The 20,331-nt window shown below is 43.0% G+C and overlaps 1 pseudogene; it reads right to left on the bottom strand.

Annotated features, from left to right (window-relative positions):
- Nucleotides 1–5,764: 5,764 nt before the first annotated feature.
- On the bottom strand, nt 5,765–6,469 carry LOC105508491 (annotated as a pseudogene).
- Between the last annotated feature and the right edge of the window lie 13,862 nt (nt 6,470–20,331).

Below are 20,331 nucleotides of genomic sequence, written 5' to 3'. Positions count from 1 at the left end.
GGAGGCTGAGGCAGGAGAATTGCTTGAACCTTGGAGGTGAAGGTTGCAGTCAGCCAAGACCACGCCATTGCACTCCAGCCTGGGCAACAAGAATGAAACTCTGTCTTAACAAAAAAAAAAATAAATAAATAAATAAATAAATAGAATATTCCCAGGCCTTCTGTGGTGGCTGGGGGAATTGGGAGGGAGCATGTCGCTAAGGAAACTGAATATTTAACAAATTCCTCATGTGACTCTGAGATACCTTCAAGTTCATAAACCTCTGAAAATGCTCACTGTAAGTGGTTCCCTACTCTCTCTCTACATAAGAACTAGATGAAGCATCAAAAAAAAAAAAAAAAAAAAAATCCTGGGCCCATTCCCAGTATTCAGTTAATTTGGATGGTGCCAGGCAATTGTATAATTTTGGAAAATGGCTCAAATGGTTCTAATGTGTAGTCAGAGTTAGAAACCCATGGCCATTGTGAACCATGGTACCAAATGCTATACCTGAAAGGGCAGCCGCCCTGTAATTCCACCCTAGCCTTCTGGCCGTGTCCTAGCTTGCAGGCTCTGAGGAAATAGGGCAGAACTCTGAAGAATAGAGAATGAATGAGGAACAAGGTTGCATCCTTTGAGAACTCTAGAGCTTTGATCAGTTACCTCACCCAAAATCAATTCCCCATCCGGGAACCACCCGTGCCCTGACGTCCTCCCTTGACTTATTCCCAAGTATCTCACACTGTGTTCCCTCTTTTAGGCCTTTCAGAACAACATCTCTTTGCTGTGCTGGTATCAAGCAAAGCCTATGAGATGTTTCCAATTTGTGAACATAGTGCATCTTGTAATTGATTTGTTCTTCTCTTTGCTCTATCTACTAGGAAGCTCAGAGCCAAATTTGAGGTACAGCTTTAGCAATCATACAGCACCTTATGGCATACACTTTGCTATACCTTATTTTCCTGTCATAGCTTTTCTTTTATTTGTTTCTGTTTACCTACTTTTTACAGACAAATATCCTTTTTTTAATTTATTCTCATACACTATAAATGAATTAATTACACTATTTAAAGACTTTTCATCAATACATTTCTCTTTCTCTTGGGTCAGACAGAGAAAAAGAAAAGAGCATGCAAGAAAGATGGAGAGAAGGAGCACATGCACACAGATAATATACAGAAGTGGGAGGAGGTAAGGGAGGGTTCGTGATCATATCAGCTTTACACAGGGTGGTGCTCTCCAAGGGGCAAGAGTCAACCTGCTTATTATAACCATTTCACAAGGATCTTAAAGGAGCTTCCTTCTATGGTCAAACCCTTTTGTTCTTACTCAGAATCAGTCTAGCTGTTAAGTCTGTGGTAGCTGAAGCTACAAAACCAAGGCCTGAAAGTTGCAATACTAGGTACTGTGACTGTGAGTCACCTTTCGCCTTCACACACATATACCCCACAAAATTGATTTTAGCACACACAAAAATTGAGAAAACACTATAATACTAAATCTAAGATGATTTGCAAAGGAATATTACTTATCGAATGGCTTGAAGTAGTTTTTTAAAAACTTGGAGAGATTTTGATTTCATAATGAGTCAACAAGTCATTTTTTCTGCCATTAAAAAATCTAATTTCTTAACAAAAACACTTAGTTTTTTATGACCTTATAAACAAAAAGCTCCCATTTCAAAGTAAAAATGAAATCCAAGATTATACAGATTTTTATGGCATTACTTTTATCTAAGCAACATACATACATGCTCAAGTAAAGTAAAAGGTTAAGTAAATTTCTGCAATAAATAGGCTGTTTTTGAAATGCAAAGAACATTATAAAGAATGCAGAATCTTAAGGGTAATCAAGTAGTCATTACGTTTTTCTTAAGTCTTCACTTTAGATGTTGTTATTTCTGGCACAGGTAAGCAGCGGAGTGTTTTTTTGTTTTGTTTTTGTTTTTGTTTTTTTCAGACAGGGTCTCATTCTGTCATCCAGGCTGGAGTGAAATGGAATGATCAAGGCTCACTGTAGCCTTGACCTCCCCAGGCTCAGGTGATCTTCCTCCTCAGCCTCCCTCATAGCTGGGACTACAGGCGTATGCCACCAGCTAATTTTTGTATTTTTTGTAGAGAAGGTCTTTTTTTTGTTGTTGTTGAGACGGAGTCTCGCTCTATCACCCAGGCTGGAGTGCAGTGGCCGGATCTCAGCTCACTGCAAGCTCCGCCTCCCGGGTTCCCGCCATTCTCCTGCCTCAGCCTCCCGAGTAGCTGGGACTACAGGCGCCCGCCACCTCGCCCGGCTAGATTTTTGTATTTTTTTTAGTAGAGACGGGGTTTCACCGTGTTAGCCAGGATGGTCTCGATCTCCTGACCTCGTGATCCGCCCGTCTTGGCCTCCCAAAGTGCTGGGATTACAGGCTTGAGCCACCGCGCCCGGCCGTAGAGAAGGTCTTTTGCCGTGTTGCCCAAGCTGGTCTTCAACTCCTGGGCTCAAGTAATCCAGCTGCCTCAGCCTTTGAAAGTGCTGGGATTGCAGGTGTGAACCACTGTACCCCGCCATAGCAGCAGCATTTTTTATGTGCTCAAATACTGGAATCTTTGGTTCCTGCCATATCAGCAAAGAAGCTAATCGTTTTAAGAATGTTTTAAGTGAACACCTTGCAAATCCTAAGGATATCTACCTATTTTTTTTAAACTTGTTTGTATTTTAATAAGCTGCCTCAAACATGCCTTTTGAAATCAGGGAAGATATAGAAAAATTAATAACAGCAACTGATAGGATTCAATTCACCACACTGAAACATGTTTTTGTAAATGAGATAAAAATCCTTTCCTGACTACAGGGTTATCTCACCTGTTAGTTCTTTTCACTGCAGGGGAGAAAACAAACAAACAAGCAAAACCCTTTTCCTCTACCCTCTTAGGTTCAGTGTCTGGGGCCTGAGAATTAAACTGGCAAAAGACAGATTAACAGGGGAAAAGGCATCTATTTTATGGATGTTAACATTTTTGCATACACGGGAGCTTCACAGAAAAGAAGAGAAAACCTAAAGAAGCAGTTAGACTTGGGAGCTTATAGATCATTTTAACAAAGGGGGATAAATTGTGGCCAGGTGACTGGACAAAGGAAACGGGTTTGGGCTTCCAGGGGTGAAAAATTGTAGGAAAGTGACTAGGAAGTATATAGGGAAAGTAATGGAAAGCAAGGGTTGCTTTAGTAAGGTGTCTTTATGCCAACTCGTCTCAGTGCCAGCTTTCTGTCTCTAGTGATAAGTCACTTTCTTCATTCTGGTACAGGAGAGGGGTGGAAATTTTTGCCACCTTCACAAAGGGAAATTTATGTCCTGCTTCTAGGCGGAAAAGGAAAGGGCAGAGAGCTCTTCTTACAACTGCTATTTCTCCATTGCTTTCAGCCCAAAATAATCATATGCCAAGGTGGCATACTTTGGGGTGGTATAACCTGATCCCCTTCACCATGTCACTTCTCTCTTGCCCTGTGGCTGTGCTCAGAGATGCCCTGGGGTTTCAGTGTTGATCTCCCAGAACAGCCATATGTGTCCTGTTAGGAACTATGATCTGTTGGTTAAGAAACAGCCACCTAGATAAAGTTCAAAGAATTCTGCACTCCAGATTGTGTGTGTTCCTAAATGTGGTTTGGCTTGGAGAAACAAGGACCAGGAAATCATGGAAAGCCAGGCAGATGGGAGTTAGAGAGCCTGGCAAGAGTCCTAAGCAAGTGCTCCGTGCCCACCCTCCCACTTCCCCCTGCCCATCTCTCCAGGAAGTGGTACTCAAACTCGAGCATGTGTGAGAATCACACAGAAGGCTTATGAAAACAGATACCAGGTCTTTGCCCACAGAATTTCAGATTTAGTAGATCTAGAATGCCCAGTCATTTGCAATTCTAACAAGCTTTCTAGATGTAGCCTTGCTTCTGGTCAGGGACACCCTAAGTAGCACTGCCCTAGGATGGTGAGACTATCTGTCTTCCAGTCAGACTTTGAACTGACCAAAGACAGATGAACAGAGGACAAGGCATCCATTTTATGGATGTTAATATTTTTACATAAATGGGGGCTTCACAGAAAAGAAGTAAAGAGCCAAAGAAGCAGTTAGACATGGAGGTTATATATCATTTTAACAAAGGGGCCAAATTGTGGCCAGGTGATTAGATGAAAGAAAGGGGTTTGGGCTCCCCACTCTTTCTCCAGTGGGGAGAAAGAAGCTGCTGTGGGTGAAGTTTTACTGGGGATCTGGAGGAGGAGAAGGGGCCATGCTCATATCTGAAACTAGGTGCTAGAAAGAGAACAGCTGAGATTTTCTATAAACTGTCAGTACTAGTCAGGATGAATCAGAGTGAATCTTTGGAATAGAAAAAATAAAAAGTAAAGATTTTGCTTTCTCATCATCATAAAGCTCTTCTATTCACTCTAGGCATAGCTAATGCAACCTTTTGCTCCACCCAACCAGCTTCATTCCCTTTGCCAATTATTTATAATATGCTTGGGTCACTCACGGGAGGAAAACACTGTCAGCATCAAGAGGTAGCAGCATTTTCAAAATACATTTTGCTGTCTTGAACAAAAAGCTTAACTATTTATTGGTCAGTAGTTCCATATGGTCTTATACTTTTTGTTGAGTCACAGTCTCACTCTGTCACCCAGGCTGGAGTGCAGTGATGTGATCTCCGCTCACTGTAACCTTCACCTCCTGGTTTAAGTAATTCTTGTGACTCAGCCTGTAGCTGGGACTACAGGCGTGCATCACCATGCCCAGCTAATCTTTCGTATTTTTGGTAGATATGGGGTTTTGCCGTGTTGCCCAGGCTGGTCTATAACTCCTGACCTCAGGTGATCCACCCTCCTCAGCCTCCCAAAGTGCTGGGATTACAGGTGTGAGCCACCATACCCGGCCTGGTCTTATTACTTCTATACATAAGATAGGATCTTTCAACATTTATGTAGATGAATATTTCCCATGTGTTTTGAGGATTCCCAAAAGACTTTGGGGGTTGCCAAAAAACGTTTAGGGGTTGAATCTTTTCACAGTAACACAAAGGGGAAGCATCAATCCGTGAGAGTTCAGACCAGCAGTTTAATAACACCCTCAGTTCCCAGTACATGAAGGCATTCAAGGCAATATTCTTGCTCTCAGTTCTCAGAAAGAAAAATTTGAGAGAGATAAAAGCAGTAATTATCTGTATTACTTAATAAATGTAATAACCTAAGAAAAAGCAGATGTCAAAAATATATAGCCAAAAAAAAAATTAGAAGCCAAATCCTTTCCTCCTAGGATGTCTGAAAAGGATAGATTCTATGGAGTGTGGATGAAGAAAAAAAGGAGTGATTCCTACTATGAAAGATGAACTGTGGACATAGTCACTTGAGACCACTGAGAGCAATTAGCCAATTTCATTGTCACCAGGAGGGCACATACCAGAGAATCTGGGAGAAAGCCTGGCCTAGAGCCCTTAGCATTCTCAGGCCTACTGGTGCTGTGATTCAACAAGCTTTCAGGGGATGAGGAGAACCAGAGACCACCACCATCACTTGTAAAAAAGGATACTATAGAAACAACACAATTGTCAAAAATCAGCTAGAGCTTAGACTGTATGCTGCTGAAATCTAGCCTGAGTTGCTTTCTTGTGGAGGTATTGAGACATGTGCAGAGATACCTTAAATATGTGCAGGTGGCCCTTCTTTTTAAAGGACATTTCATGAGCTCTTTCTACTCATTAGTTTTCCTAAGAGTTCACCGTTTAAGCTAGAAAGATGCTGCAAGCTATCTCAGCCAGCTTCTCATTTGGACATAGCACCAATACTACATACACAATTGAACAAGTGACCATATCTTCCTGATTCTTCTTTGGACTGAATAGATGTGATCTTATTAAGAAAAATGTGTAGACATAGGGCCAGATTTTATCAGTCTCCATCCCAGAAAAATGGTGGAGCATGCCTGGGCTCTTGCATAATTAAATGACTGGCTTTGCCACAACCTTGTACTGTCTTATCCTGGCAGCAACTGCTTTGAGTTTATCATCCTCCTGCTGGACTAACAGTTACCCAGAGATGTCATCAATCTCATGTCCACCAGGTGGATTGAAGCCCAGGTTACATACCCTAGTGCAAGAAGAGTGAATCCAATGTCGGCTGAGACAATCTTTAAGTGTTTCGAATGGAATCTTCAAAGTGATCACTAAATCTACTTCATAGATTTTGTCTTCAAATGAGGGCTTCGGTTTGTCCTAACGTCCTCAGAAAACCATCTGGGAGCCAGTGCTGGGCATACCTGTTCTCTAACTCTGACACGATTAGGCATGTGATCACATGGTCTGGAACCGAAAGACTGTTCTCCGTGTATTGTTTTGCCATGTCACTAACTTCGGTGTTGGCCTTGGTGTTCTCCCACAAGAAATGGCCATTGGAGAGATGCTGGAGGCCAAACTTCTGGGCCAAGAGTAGCGGCCAGAGGATGACCATGTGCAGGAGTTTGGAAGCCATTGCCTTTGGGAGGAGTGCCGTGGCCAAAGGTACAGCCAAGATGACCGGAGGGAGCACTGAGAATTTTGTTTCTTGGCCCCGACCTCTGGCACCCTCTGCTGGCTCTGGTATTGTGGTTACTCTCCTACTCAGGGAAGGAGAGACTTTTAAGACAACCCCTACCCTCAGCCCTGTGCAGGGACGAACTCAGCCCTATGCCAGTAGTTACATCATAACGTCACTGCAAACACTGAGTTAGCAAAGACTGAACCATTGCTCCTAAAGGAAATACAAGGTTAGGTCTGGCGAGTCTCTGGTCACATTTTCACCAATCAATATATAAACTTGCTCTGTCACCCAAGCTGGAGTGCAGTGGCACAATTATAGCTCACTGCAGCCTTGATTTCCCTGGGCTCAAGTCATCCTCCCATCTCAGACTCCCAAGTAGCCGGGACTACAGACCTGTGCAATCACGCCTGGCTAATTTTTGTATTTTTTGTAGAGATGGGGTTTTGCTATGTTGCCCAGGCTGGTCTCGAACTCCTAAGCTGAAGGGATCCTCCTGCCTTGGCCTCCCTAAGTGCTGGGATTACAGGCATGAGCCACTGTGCCTGGCCGAAATTTTTGTCAATATGAGAGCTGAAACAAGAAGGCAGAGTCTATGTCACCTTGTTTGCCTCGGCTGGGGATGTGCACATCCAGCGACTCAAAATTTTTAGTGTGTCTGAATGACCAGGAAGGTGCCATGAAAATTGATTTGGGGATTACAAATAGATTATAGTAAGTAGGCAAATTTGCAAATACAGAATCTGCAAATGACGAGGATCTACTATACCTAGACTTCACTCTTCTCCCTACTGGTACATCTATTGGTACATCCCATTGACTGAACCCAAGCAGAGGTCAAAATAACCTGTCAATACCATCCTATAAAGGTCAACTTCCTGAGTACCAAACAGTGTAAGCAAGGGTGGACAATGGATCTGCAGGGGATCTAGAAAATATTGAGCACATCGTGCCACGTTATCTGTAGCCTTGACTGGGATCCCTAGGGATCTGCCCATTTTATAAGACATGAATTCACTCATTCTTTTGTTCATCAAGCGTTGACTAAGCACCTAGCAATAAGCTATGTTCTGTGAGGTGTCTAGTAGAGGCTTGAAAATATTAGAAGATATTGACCCCATTCTCTAAGGGCTCACCATCCAGAAAGAAGAGCTGATAGTCAACTGACACATATTTGAGCACCTCCTATATTCCAGACTTTTTTAGGTGCTCAGGATATGGCAGGTCCCAAGACAAATCTTTGCCCTGGCATAACTTACAGACCAGAGCAGAAGAAAGGCAAGTGGTTGAACGATCTCACTGAAGGAGGGTTAGTGCCCTCATAGGAGCATTCACTCATCAGGGGAACAAGTAGGGCAGTGAGGGTGGCCACAGAATAGTAGGCAAGAGCTTTCTGGAGGCAAGAAAAAGTATGGATTGAAGGGCTCTGAATCAATGCCTGGAACCCAGATTGGGGAAGTAAAAATGATGAGAGATGAAAGCATGTCTTTGCAAAAATATGATTATATTATTAGTCCCAGTGCTAAGAAGTGCCAAAGAGAGGGACAGGTTAAAGCACTTGATGTTGAACTGGGAGAGCGTGTGCATTGTTATTGAACATTTCCCTGACCTCAGAACCACCATGAGGGAAATATTCCAGAACTCCTGGCTCACTGTAATAACTTCCTCAAAGACAGGGGTTCCTATCATCCCTCCCCAGCCTCTGTGCTGCACATGGTGCCCTGCACACCTCCACTCGGTGGCATGCATTCTTCTAGCCCATAGCTGCCCTTAATTGCCCAGGGAGGCCCACCTCCTCCTCCAGAGCACAAGAGTCAGAGTGGTAAAGAGAAGTTATCCAAAGAGAGACTCAAAAGCTTAAAGAAGGTAAAATTGTGAGGCAAGTAGGATCCTGGGGTACTGCTCAAATCACATCATGCATGGCTCTCTTTTCCCTCATGGTGGTTCTGAGGTCAGAGAAATGTTCAATAACAATGCACACGCTCTCCCAGTTCAACATCAAGTAGTCATGCTCCATAGAAGTTGGAAGGATGGATGGATGATGGATGGATGGGAACATAGCAAAACCTAATTCTCCATACTGTGTGGGACCAGGCAGGCTTCAAGCAGTGGTTCCTTTCCCTCACTGAAGCTGGGAGTTCACCAAGTCCCTATATGCCTGGCTCTGCACTAGTCCCTCTCACAGACATGAACTCATTGTATACTTCCAATAACCTTGAGAGGTGACCATTGTACACTCCATGTAATGCATGGTAGCTTAGTAACCTATTCCAAACATCATGGCTAGCAAGAGGTGAATTTAGACTTGACTCTAATGCCTCTGACTCCAAGTCACGTCCTCTCTCTGTGTTTGTTTTCCATTTGCTTCCTCGTTTCTTTTCGTTTTTCTAATTATTTAGCAGGAAGTCCTTTTGAAATGGGATCTTCTCTGTTCTAAACAGGACTTAATGGAATTCTCTCCTTGGCAAAGACACTTTCATTTCTGTGAATTATGGGAGCTCTTGCTACTCTCTCGAGAGTGTCTTGTTCTTTTAACCTTTCAAAGCACTTCCCCACCCCTCATAACATTTAAACCTCCCAAGAACCATATAGGATAATTAGGTGAAGTTATGATCCGTAGTTTCAGATGAGTAAACACAGGCTGTGAGGAATTTAATAACTAATCTGAAAGTCATGCAGTCTTACCTTGAGACAAAACAAGAAAGACTCTCCAGACTTCCAGTCTCTTCCTCCTGGCCTAGAAATGGCAAGTGGGCAACATCTTTTGCTGAGAGAAGTTCCAAGGTGAAGTTCAGGGAATGAGAAAGACCTGTGATCTGTTGACAATGCCTGTCATGGGTGAGAAAAAGGAAAATGGAGGCACATGTGCTTGGTATTTGCTATCCCAACTTACCCATAACTATTTCAAAGCCCTAAGTTGTTTTTCACCTTAATGAGGAATTATGTTAATTCTCTTACAAGTAAGGCCTGGCACATAGTTGATGCTTACTACAGAGACGTACTATAATTTACTGAGTGACTGCTATTCATCAGGCACTGTGCCAGGTTACATAGCTACATTCAAGTTTATCATTACTAAGTATTTAGATTTACTAAATTTAAACACAGCCTTAGATATACTTTGAAAAAACCACACCCCTGTATTACACAGGTCTTAGTACCAGAATTTTTAATATCTTAATAAAGAATTCTTACATGCTAAATAAGCCCAACTTAAGTTTATGAAGGAAAGCATTGGTCAGGGCACAGTGGCTCATGTCTATAACCTTAGCACTTCGAGAGGCTAAGACTGGAAGATTTCTTGAGTCCAGTTTGAGACCAGCCTAGGCAATATAGTGAGACTTGTCTCTACAAAAAAAAAATTTTTTTTATTTAGCCAGGTGTGGTAGTGCATGCCCATAGTCCCAGCTACTTGGGAGGCTGAGTCAGGAGGATTGCTTGAGCCCAGGAAGCAGAGGTTGCAATAAGCTGTAATTATTGTGCCACTGTCTACAGCCAGAGTCTGTCTCCAGAAAAAAAAAAAAAAAGAAGGAAGGAAGCATTTATATTTATATCTGGGATAAATGCACTGTCAGTATTTTAGGGATGAAGTTTACTGCCAGCAGGCACAGTGAGGGCAGGAGCTCTGCTCCATTCATCTTTATGTCTCCAGTGTCTGGCCAGATGTACATTAATATAAAAATGGATGGATAAGTGAATAAATGAATGAAGCTCAGAGCCATTTGCTGATAATGCAACCAGTGACATACTATATGTCCTCTCTCTAGTGGCCATGAAAGTTGCAAGACAATTTTATCAACTTCGGTCCACAATTTTTTTGTAGAGATGGGGGTCTCACTCTGTTGCCCAGGCTGGTCTCGAACTCCTGGCCTCAAGCAATCCTCCTGCCTCAATATCCCAAAGTGCTGGGATTACAGGCATAAGTAACCGTATCTGGCCTCATTAAAAAAAATTGTAGAGACAGGGTCTCCCTATGTTGCCCAGGCTAGTCTCAAACTCCTGGTCTCAAGTGATCTTCCTGCCTCAGGCTCCTAATAATCATGATAATGGATTACTATGGTGGTGGGTTCCCTATAAAAGGGTCAGTTCACTGCTCCACCTCCACCCTCTCTCACTCTCTCTCCTTCTGTTATGTGATGATGTAGCAAGAAGGCCCTCACCAGATACCAGCATCTTGATATTGGAGTTCCAGCCTCCAGTACTATGAGCCCATAAATTTCTGTTCATTGTAATTTCCCAGTCTGTGGTATTCTGTTATAGCCACACAAAATGGACTGAGACAGGGACCTAGTAAGAAGCTATGCTCTCTGTCAAAATGTTTCTACATTTCTGAGAGGCAGTGAACCCACAATGGCTTAGCATGTGTGTGTGTGTGTGTGTGTGTGTGTGTGTGTGTGTGTGTGTGTGTGTGTAAAAGCTAAGAAAAAGTAAAGTACTGGAGAGGGAAAAAAAAGTCAGTTAATAACTCAAAGTATTATCCCAGGATGTCATCATTGGCGTTAGGCTGTGCTGAATTAGAGTTTAAAAAAAGTAATATTTAGTGAAATATATTCTACACTCTTTCTACTCAAGGTACAGGGTTGAGTTTTCAAAATCATACTTGCTGGGTTTTTTTTTTTTTTTTTTTTTACTATTTTATTGAGGTATTCAGTACCACCTTTAACAAGGAGAAAGCAGGAGCCATGTATGTCAATCTTCATTAAAGACCTATTTGTCTTCTTTTAGAGATGGCACTAACAGCAGATTCCTTTCTCATTAAGAAGTGGACAGTTAACTGGAGACTCAGATCCACAAGACAGGGCCTCTGGAGACCTGGCAAGAGAAGGAGATGGAAAGTACTAAGCCAATGAGGGACCCTAGGGCTACACTCTCTTCCCAGTGCAGGCAGAGCTCTAGTGTTGACCCCAGAGAAGAGAGGAAGGGTTTTTTTTTTGGTCTGCCCAGAAAAAGAATAGTCCAAGGTCAAGGGATCTCAGCAAGTGCAACAACAACATCAGGGGAGGGGGACTGCTCATTCTCTTTCTCCAGGCCACCTGGGGAGATGGCTCCAGGCCCCTCTCTTTTCATGGGACCAGTTGCGTGTAGTCCTTCCTGTTACCAAAAGTGGTCAGATAATCAGGGGTTGTCCCTCTAGACACAACCCAGCCACTAGTCCTTTAAAAGTTAGAGTTTTTTAAAAATTGCATTTTTTTTTAAAAAGTATGTATGTATGTATGCATGTATGTATGTATGTATGTATTGAGACAGGGTCTCCTTCTATCACCCCAGCTGAAGTACAGTGGCACAATCATGGCTCACTGTAGCCTCTACCTCCTGGGCCCAAGTGATCCTCCCACCTCAGCCTCCCAAGTAGCTGGGACCACAGGTGTGTGCCACCATGCTTGGTTAATTTTTAAATTATTTTTGTAGAGATGGGATCCTCCTATGTTGTCCAGCCTGATCTTGAACTCCTGGCCTCAGGGGATCCTCCTGCCTTAGCCTCTCAAAGTGCTGGAATTACAGACATGAGCCACCATGCCTGGCCTACTTATTTACTTATTTTAGAGATAGGGTCTCACTCTGTCATCCACACTGGAGTGCAGTGGTGCAATCATAGCTTATTGCAGCCTCAAACTCCCAGATTCAAGAGATCCTCTCGCCTCAGCCTCCCAAGTAGCTAGGACTACAAGTGTGTGCCACCATGCCCAGATAATTTTTAAATTTTTTGTACTTTTTATTTTTTGTAGAGATGGAGCCTCTGTGTTGCTATGGCTGGTCTTAAAGTCCTGGCCTCAGGCTATTCTTTTGCCTAAGCCTCTTAACATGCTGGGATTACAGGCATGAGCCACTGTGTCAGGCTAAAAACCACATTTCTTCATTTTATACATAACATTCAGTGCCTAAACCGAAACTCTTCTATTATCATCAAGGGTCATCCTTGATTATCCGGCTTAATCCTTAAGGCCCACAACTGATCACCAAGGTGGGTTTTCATTCCAAAGTAGTGTCTACTTGTTGGGGTCATGGGTTGGTTCTCAGGTCCTATAAATGGACTTGTCCCAGGGGCCCCAACCAGGACTGTGTGACAATCCAATAAAATACAATAAGAAAGCCAGAATCGGCTGGGCGCGGTGGCTCATAAATATTTACCTCATAAATATTTATTATATGGTGTCAACAAATATTTACCTATATCATTTTTAGTGACTGAATAATAGTTCAGTAGAATAGATCTACTGTACTTTATTTGAAATATTTTATTAGGTATTTAGATCATTTCCAATTTTTTACTTCTATAAACATCACCATAGTGGACATCCTTGTAAAATACATTTGTGTTGTCTATGCCCATTTTAAATAACCTTTTGATAGATATTGCCAAACTGCCCTCCAGAATTGTACATTTTCACTAGTCGTGAAACAGCATGTCAATTTGACTGTTGGAAATTGGTAGCTGAATGTGGTTTTAATTTATGTTTCATTGATCAATGAAGTTGAACATTTTCCTCATAGATTTGTTGCTTGAGGCCATTTTCAAAAGGAAATAGGATCGCTGGGTGAGCAGTGTTCTGTTCCTCTAGTCTCCCTATCAGTGCAAGCCACTGTTTACTCAGTAAGGGAAAGGGTCAACCTAGAGAAACATCATAAAGCAGGCAAGACTCCTCACTAAGAACCCATCCTCCCAGATGAGATTCCAGTATCCCCCCCTCACCCTGCAAAACCCACCGTCAAGGAAGAACTGAAAGCTCATTTATACTAGACTAGAAGTAATTAATAGCACTTTTGCTGAGCTATCCTTCCCGGGGTGTGGGGAGGGCGGGCGGGTATTTAACCCTTCTAAAAGCCTCAAGTGAAGGGAACAAAGCTGTCAAAATTACAGGCTTTCCTCATGGGGTGGTAGAGATGTTTGGGGCAGGTGGAAGAAGCCAGTTTTTCCAGATCCGTAAGAATTCTAGCACCCTCCTCACCAGGATGTAGGCAGGCCTCTGAGAAGAAGAGGTTGATCACTGGACAGAAGGCTTATGTTTCAGCATTAACCCCTGTACTCCCTGAGGCTCCATTCTGAACTTTAGTTAGGAGGTGCCTTGCAGAGTTCTTTACAACTATTGGTGCCTAATGTGTGTGGATGGTGAGTTCCAGTGTGGTGGTGTGATATTAAAATATATGAACTAACACTTTTTTCTGCAAGATATCAGGCTGCTTCAGATATAACATGAGATCCTAACTTGTGACTCAATATTTCCTTGGAGAGTTGTTTCATGGAAAAAGAAATTACTGAATGAAAAAAGCCTGTATTTATGAAGATGTTTGTTGCAACACAAATGGGGTAGTAAATTATAGTACAATTGCTAGATTAAAAATTACACAATCATTAAAAATAATCATCAGGACATAGGAAAATGTTCCTTTATATAAAAGTAAATGAAAAAATTACATCTATACATATGTATAAGAAATTATGCCCAATCATACTTCAAAATTTATATGTAGGCCGGGCGCAGTGGCTAACGCCTGTAATCCTAGCACTTTGGGAGGCCGAGGTGGGTGGATCACGAGGTCAGGAGATCGAGACCATCCTGGCTAACATGGTGAAACCCCGTCTCTACTAAAAATACAAAAAAATTAGCTGGGCGTGGTGGCGGGCGCCTGTAGTCCCAGCTACTTGGGAGGCTGAGGCAGGGGAATGGTGCGAGCCCGGGAGGCAGAGCTTGCAGTGAGCCGAGATCATGCCACTGTGCTCCCGGCCCGCCTGGGCAATAGAGGAAGACTCCGTCTCAAAAAAAATAAAAAATAAAAAATAAATTTACATGCAGGCCGGTGCAGTGGCTCACACCTGTAATCCCAACATTTTGGGAGGCCAAGGCAAGCGGATCACCTGAGGTCAGGAGTTTGAGACCAGCCTGACCAACATGGTAAAACCTGGTCTCTACTAAAATACAAAAATTAGCTGGGCGTGGTGGCACACGCCTGTAATACCAGCTACTCGGGAGGCTGAGGCATGAGAATCGCTTGAACCTGGGAGGAGGAGGTTGCAGTGAGCCGAGATCATGCCATTGCACTCCAGCCTGGGCGACAGAGTGAGGCTGTGTCTCAAAAAAAAAAAAAAAAGATAATATAAATAAACAAACAAATAAATAAAATAAAAATATATAAAATGAGTTCAGAAGAAAATACAGCTAAAAGCAGGATTTATATCTGGGTTCTGACATTAACAGTAATTTAAATTTTCTTCCTCATTCTTTTTGCATTTTCCAAGTTTTTGACAGTATGTGTTACTTTTAAAAATAATTTTTTAATCAAATAATTGTGAACACTTATCATTATGTGATTGTTGTATGGTAGAATATAAATGAATAAAAGCAGATTTTAAACACGTAGGTGTGCTATTACACATATTACACTTCTGTTTTGGGGGGGTAAATTGCAGATGAGCCTCTCTCTTACACCAGTTTCCATTGGTGTTGGGATTATATTATTTATAGAACTGTTACTAGTTACCTCTGTGATTTCTAGATCAAACAGGATATATTGTTTGGATAATATTTCTTCTGTTTTGGGGATCAGAACCAATATTATCCAAACAATATATCCAAACAATAGGATCCAACAATAGTGGGCAGAGGATAAGTAGGCAGAGGATTGTTGGATCCTATTGTTTGGATATATACAAACAGAGCTGCTCCTCCAAGCAGCCTGGGGGCTGTGTGAGAATGCTATTAATACACAGATTATGACAAACAGCCCAGAATTGGTAGCTCACTTGATGCTTTTGAAATCACTTGTACACAGATTATCTCACCTCTCTCTCAACCATTCCAAAAGACTGATTTAGGTCAAGGACACATGAACTTGTAATTTCACAGAAGTGGAGACATAGGAAACTAAGGTAACCTGTAATCAAATTTGAATAGAAGGTCTTCAAACCCAAAGTACTTGATTTGAATTAATAGTGTTATAAAAGTTTTTTCAAAAATCTGAGTGGCGATGAGAGGGTCAGATGATGACCCAGCTGTGGGAAGAGAGGGTGGGGATGGGCCGAGAGCAAGGTGTGTATATTAGTGCTGTGCTTCCCGTTCCTTTTCTAGTCGTGAGCCCTCAGGCAAGTTACATGAGCTCCCTGAGCCTCATTGGCCTCATCTGTAAAATGGGACTGGTAATAAGAATGGGTTGTTTGAGGCCAGGCGCAGTGGCTCATGCCTATAATCCCAGCACTTTGGGAGACTGAGGCAAGAGGATTGCTTGAACCCAGGAGTTTGAGCAACATGGTGAGACCCCATCCCTCACCATGAAAATCTAAAATTTAAAAATTACAAGAAAATTTAAAAATTACCTGAGCATGGTGGTACACACCTATAGTCCCAGCTACTTGGCAGGCCGACGCAGGAGGACCACTTGAGCCCAGGAGGTCAAGGCTGCAGTGGGCCATGATTACACACCACTGCACTCCAGCCTAGGCAACAGAGCAAGACCCTGTCTTGGAAAAATGGGGGTAGGGGGGTGTTGTTTGAAAACCAAATGAGTTAATTTGTATGTATAACATGTGCAGAGCATGCCCATTAAGTGATAAGTATTGTATTTCTTGTTTTCTGAAAAAACCAGGAAAACAGTACTTTCTTACTTCTTTGTCAGAAGATGGGGCCAAGAGGGTGGGGAAGCCCACAGCCATTGTCTTGTCTTAGTAGGTCTAGGAGGCAGTGGGAGGGCCTCTGCCATCCTTGCATGCTTGGGAAGATGGAGAATTATACAGCAGTGATCCCAAAGGTCAACCTTGAGCAGCTGGAGGATAGGGGAGGTAGGCATCACTCACTTTGCAGTTTTGCCAGTGTGTCATTGTGGCTGACTGACCACCTCTGGCCAAGTTTGAAATAAAGACGGGTGAGCTGAAATTCACATCACTGAGAGGCAGTGGAGCAGAGAGATTCATGGTCTAGATTTAAGAGCCAGTTCAGCTAGATTGGAATCCCTGTCTCTCCACATCCCGGCTGTGTGCACTTGGCCATGTTACTGAGTCCCCCTTTGCCTCAGTTTCCTCATCTGATGAAAAAGGAATGATGATGATGATGATGATGACAGTACCTACCTCTCAGTGTTGTTTTGAAGATTAAAGGAGTCCATCTGTATAAAGTGTTTAGAACTGCATCTGGCATGTGGCAGGGGTTTGCTCTTATTATTAGGCACACTCTATGGAATGAATAGGAGAGACAATTTAGGTCAGAAGAGGTGTCTGAGATTTAGTTTCCCTGGATCACAGTTTATACTGGTAGACAGGTGACAGAGAGCTTCAGAAAGGCTTGTTCAAGTTCAGATAGTCAGATGGCAGGAGGGAGGCCGAGAACCTTGGCTCCTCAACCCTTGGTGTCTATGCTCCCTGTGTAGCCACACTTGTGAATCCAGGCAAAGGGGTGTCATGAATATGAGACATCATCAGCTCTCTCATTGCTATGTCACCTCTGTGGGACCCCAGGAATCTATAGGCTCCCCACCTTAGCTGGAATAAAAGCTGGAATAAAGCAGATAACAGGGTCAGCAGAGTGACCCAAGTCGTTTGGGACTGCAGATAAGTTCATGGGAAAGGAAAGTTACTTGTTTGGTACCAAAAGCCACCAGCCAGCTAAAGAAACAACCCTGCCCCGGGGGTTGGAATGGCAGCTCCCACTGAGCCAACTGGCCCAGTATTCCGGGGATTCAGACAACTGAGAGCATGTATACTCTGGAGGGAATATCGTGGCAGAAAACAGGTCCTCACGGTTACTGCTGGTCACGTTACCCTCTGGTAAAGGCTGAGCGCAAACAGCAGAGAAGGAAATCTGAATTTTCCGTAGGAAGATGTGTTCTAATAAGGTTCTGATCTTTTCAATATCATTCATTACTTAATATAAAATATTATGCCAAAACATAATACCAAATAAATACCAAAGTAAACCATGCTAATCATAAACAATTAGAAAATACAGGAAACATAATGAAGAAAGTAGAATTATCATTTTTGTGTGGTTCTTTTTGGCTGTTTATGTATATATAACTTGATATAATTTAGGTTATAAAGTACATTAAATTGTATATTCTGAATTTGGTATATTATTTCTTTTATTTATTATTTATTTATTCTTGAGACAGGGTCTCACTCTGACACCAAGGCTGGAGTGCAGCGGTACGATCATGGCTCACTGCCTTGACCTCCTGGGCTTGAGCAATCCTCCCACCTCAGCCTCCTGAGTCACAGAGATAACAGGTGTGTGCCATCACGCTTGGCTAATTTTTGAAATGTTTTGTAGAGCTAGGATCTCATTATCTTGTCCAGGCTGATCTTGAACTCCTGGGGGCAAGCACTCCTCCTGCCTTGGCTTCCCAAAGTGCTGGAATTACAAGGGTGAGCCACTGTTCCTGGCTTGCTTTTGGTATATTATATCATAAGCATTTTTCATGTCATTAAATATTCCTTAAAAATATCATTTTTAATAGCTGCAAAGCATTCTGTTAGATGGATGGACCATAATTCTTTGAACTATTGTTAGGTTATTTTCAATTGTTTTTACATCTACAGGAATGCAGCCCTAGATCACTGTACTTTAATATGTGTGCACACCTCTGATTATGTGCTGAGGTTAAATTCCTGACATAGACTGGCTACTGAAGTTTTGCTTCTGCCCTTTGGAAGGACTCAAAGCTCCCCTTTCAGGGCCCCTTGGGAATGAGGAGGAGAAGGGGTGAAGACAGTGGAACAGATGCAAAATCATTCTCAGGACATGGTGGTAAAAGGTGAGGGTGTCAGTGATGGTAGGTTGGAAATGCTAATGTCCACATGGGGGCCTCTCTCTCTAGCTTCCCACTTTTGGGGATCTGTTCTCTAGCCTCCTGACTTGCCATCTTAGAAACCTGTCTCAAATGACTTTAGCAAAAGGGAGAGTCAATTGCAAGAATCCTGAAATATCTTCTGTAATCAAAAGAAGAGCATTTGACCAAACCATGGGAAGGGCAGGGATACAGCTGGCCCTGGACCAACCAAATAACCCCCTAGGAGGGCAGGTTCTTGAAGAATATGAAACTTCCACTTTGACCTCAAGGAGTTGGGGCAGGACAGTGCTCTCAGGAAAAGGAGATACTAGTTCCTGGAGAAAGGGAAGGCTCATGGCCTTTTGGGCGTTGTTTTCTAAGAAGCTGAGGTGGCAAGATGGACCTGGGGCTGCTGCCTCCCACTAGGGGCACTACCTGCCCATGCGGTGGAAAAGTCTAGGTGTGGGAGCCTTTGTTCTGGTTTTGCTTGAGGCCTTAGGGAGGAACATTCTTTTATTTTAGGTTGTCTCACTGTTTCTTCCTGCTTTCAGGTTGGTGAGTCCTCTAGGACAAAGAGATTCAAGTGTGGATCTTGGGGACAAGAGTGAAGGCAGCCAGTAGAGAGTCTAAGTCTCCACTCAAAGGTGTACAATTAACACTGTGGGCTTCCATAAAGTGCAGCCCAGTTCAACAACCTGAAGGTTTCACACAGAGATGTGGGGCCAAAATGAGTCAATAACAAATGCTGTGCCTTTGCCTAGAGTGTCCCCAGTGCATATCTTCCTCCTGTACCTGTGGTAGAAGAAGGCTGGGAGTCCTAGCCAAATATCTATCCAACTCTTCATCACTATCCAGAAGGGAAGAACATGTTTAGGGCTTTTGAGACACATTGCCAAATTGCTCTGTTAAAAATGGAATATTTTGGGATCAAGTGAGAAGTCCAAACCAAGGGGCTCCTGCCAGTCCTGGGCACGTCATCCTCTCAATCAGCTCTAAGTAGCATGCCAGCATTCTGCACAGGATAGAGTTCTCCTTAGAATCAGTTGATCAGACATGACAGTCACAATCATACCAATGTTATTTGACAAAATATTGTATTGCTTTCTTCAATATAATGTTCTTATATCATTTTAAAAAACAGCTCCTGCTTTTTGTTAAGTAAAAAAAGTTGCTAGGGGAATGGAGTACTTTCAAATGGTGTCGAATTCAGAAGAGCTTCATTGGGACACTGTTTTGCTGTGCTTTTTATTGCCACTGAAGTTTCCTTCTTGAGCATAGGCATTAGCATTCTGGTTGTAGGCTTTCTGTTTTCTCAGGGGTTGGTATTTTTTTGAAGACTGGCCAAACATGGATGAACACCTCATTGCAAGGATTGCCTACCATGACCTCTCTAAGCAACAACATGCTGTGATTGGCAGTGAGCCAGGAGGGCATGTGACAGGCTCACACCAGTAACCACAGACTGGTATTAGCTGAAACATCAAACCCTGTGTGGTTGTTGTATAGTTGCATGACTGAATCAAAGAATGTTAGAGCTGGAAGGACCCTTGGAGACCATAGACTTCAACCCTTTCCACCAGATCTACCCACCTTACAAATAAAGGAACTAGACCCAGGGAGAGGAAAAGGCTTGTCCATGGTTACACAAGCAGAATAACCAGAATCAAGAATAAGGTGAGGCCAGACGTGGTGGCTCACGCCTATAATCCCAGCACTTTGGGAGGCTGAGGCAAGTGGATCATCTGAGGTCAGGAGTTTGAGATCAGCTGATCAACATGGTGAAACCCCACCTCTACTAAAAATACAAAAATCAGCTGGACATGTTGGCGGGACCTGTAATCCCAGCTACTCGGGAGGCTGAGGCAGGAGAATCACTTGAACCCAGGAGGCAGAGGTTGCAGTGAGCCGAGATAGTGCCATTGCACTCCAGCCTGGGCAACAGAGTGAAACTATGTCTGAAAAAAAAAAGAATAGGCCAGGTGTGGTGGCTCACACCTATAATCCTAGCACTTTGGGAGGCCAAGGCAGGTGGATCACCTGAGGTCCGGTGTTTGAGACCAGCC

Source organism: Colobus angolensis, unplaced genomic scaffold, assembly GCF_000951035.1.
Source record: "Colobus angolensis palliatus isolate OR3802 unplaced genomic scaffold, Cang.pa_1.0 Scaffold162, whole genome shotgun sequence".
Taxonomy (NCBI): Eukaryota; Metazoa; Chordata; class Mammalia; order Primates; family Cercopithecidae; genus Colobus; species Colobus angolensis.
Note: the sequence above shows the minus strand (reverse complement) of the source record. Positions and strands in the feature narration are given on the sequence as shown.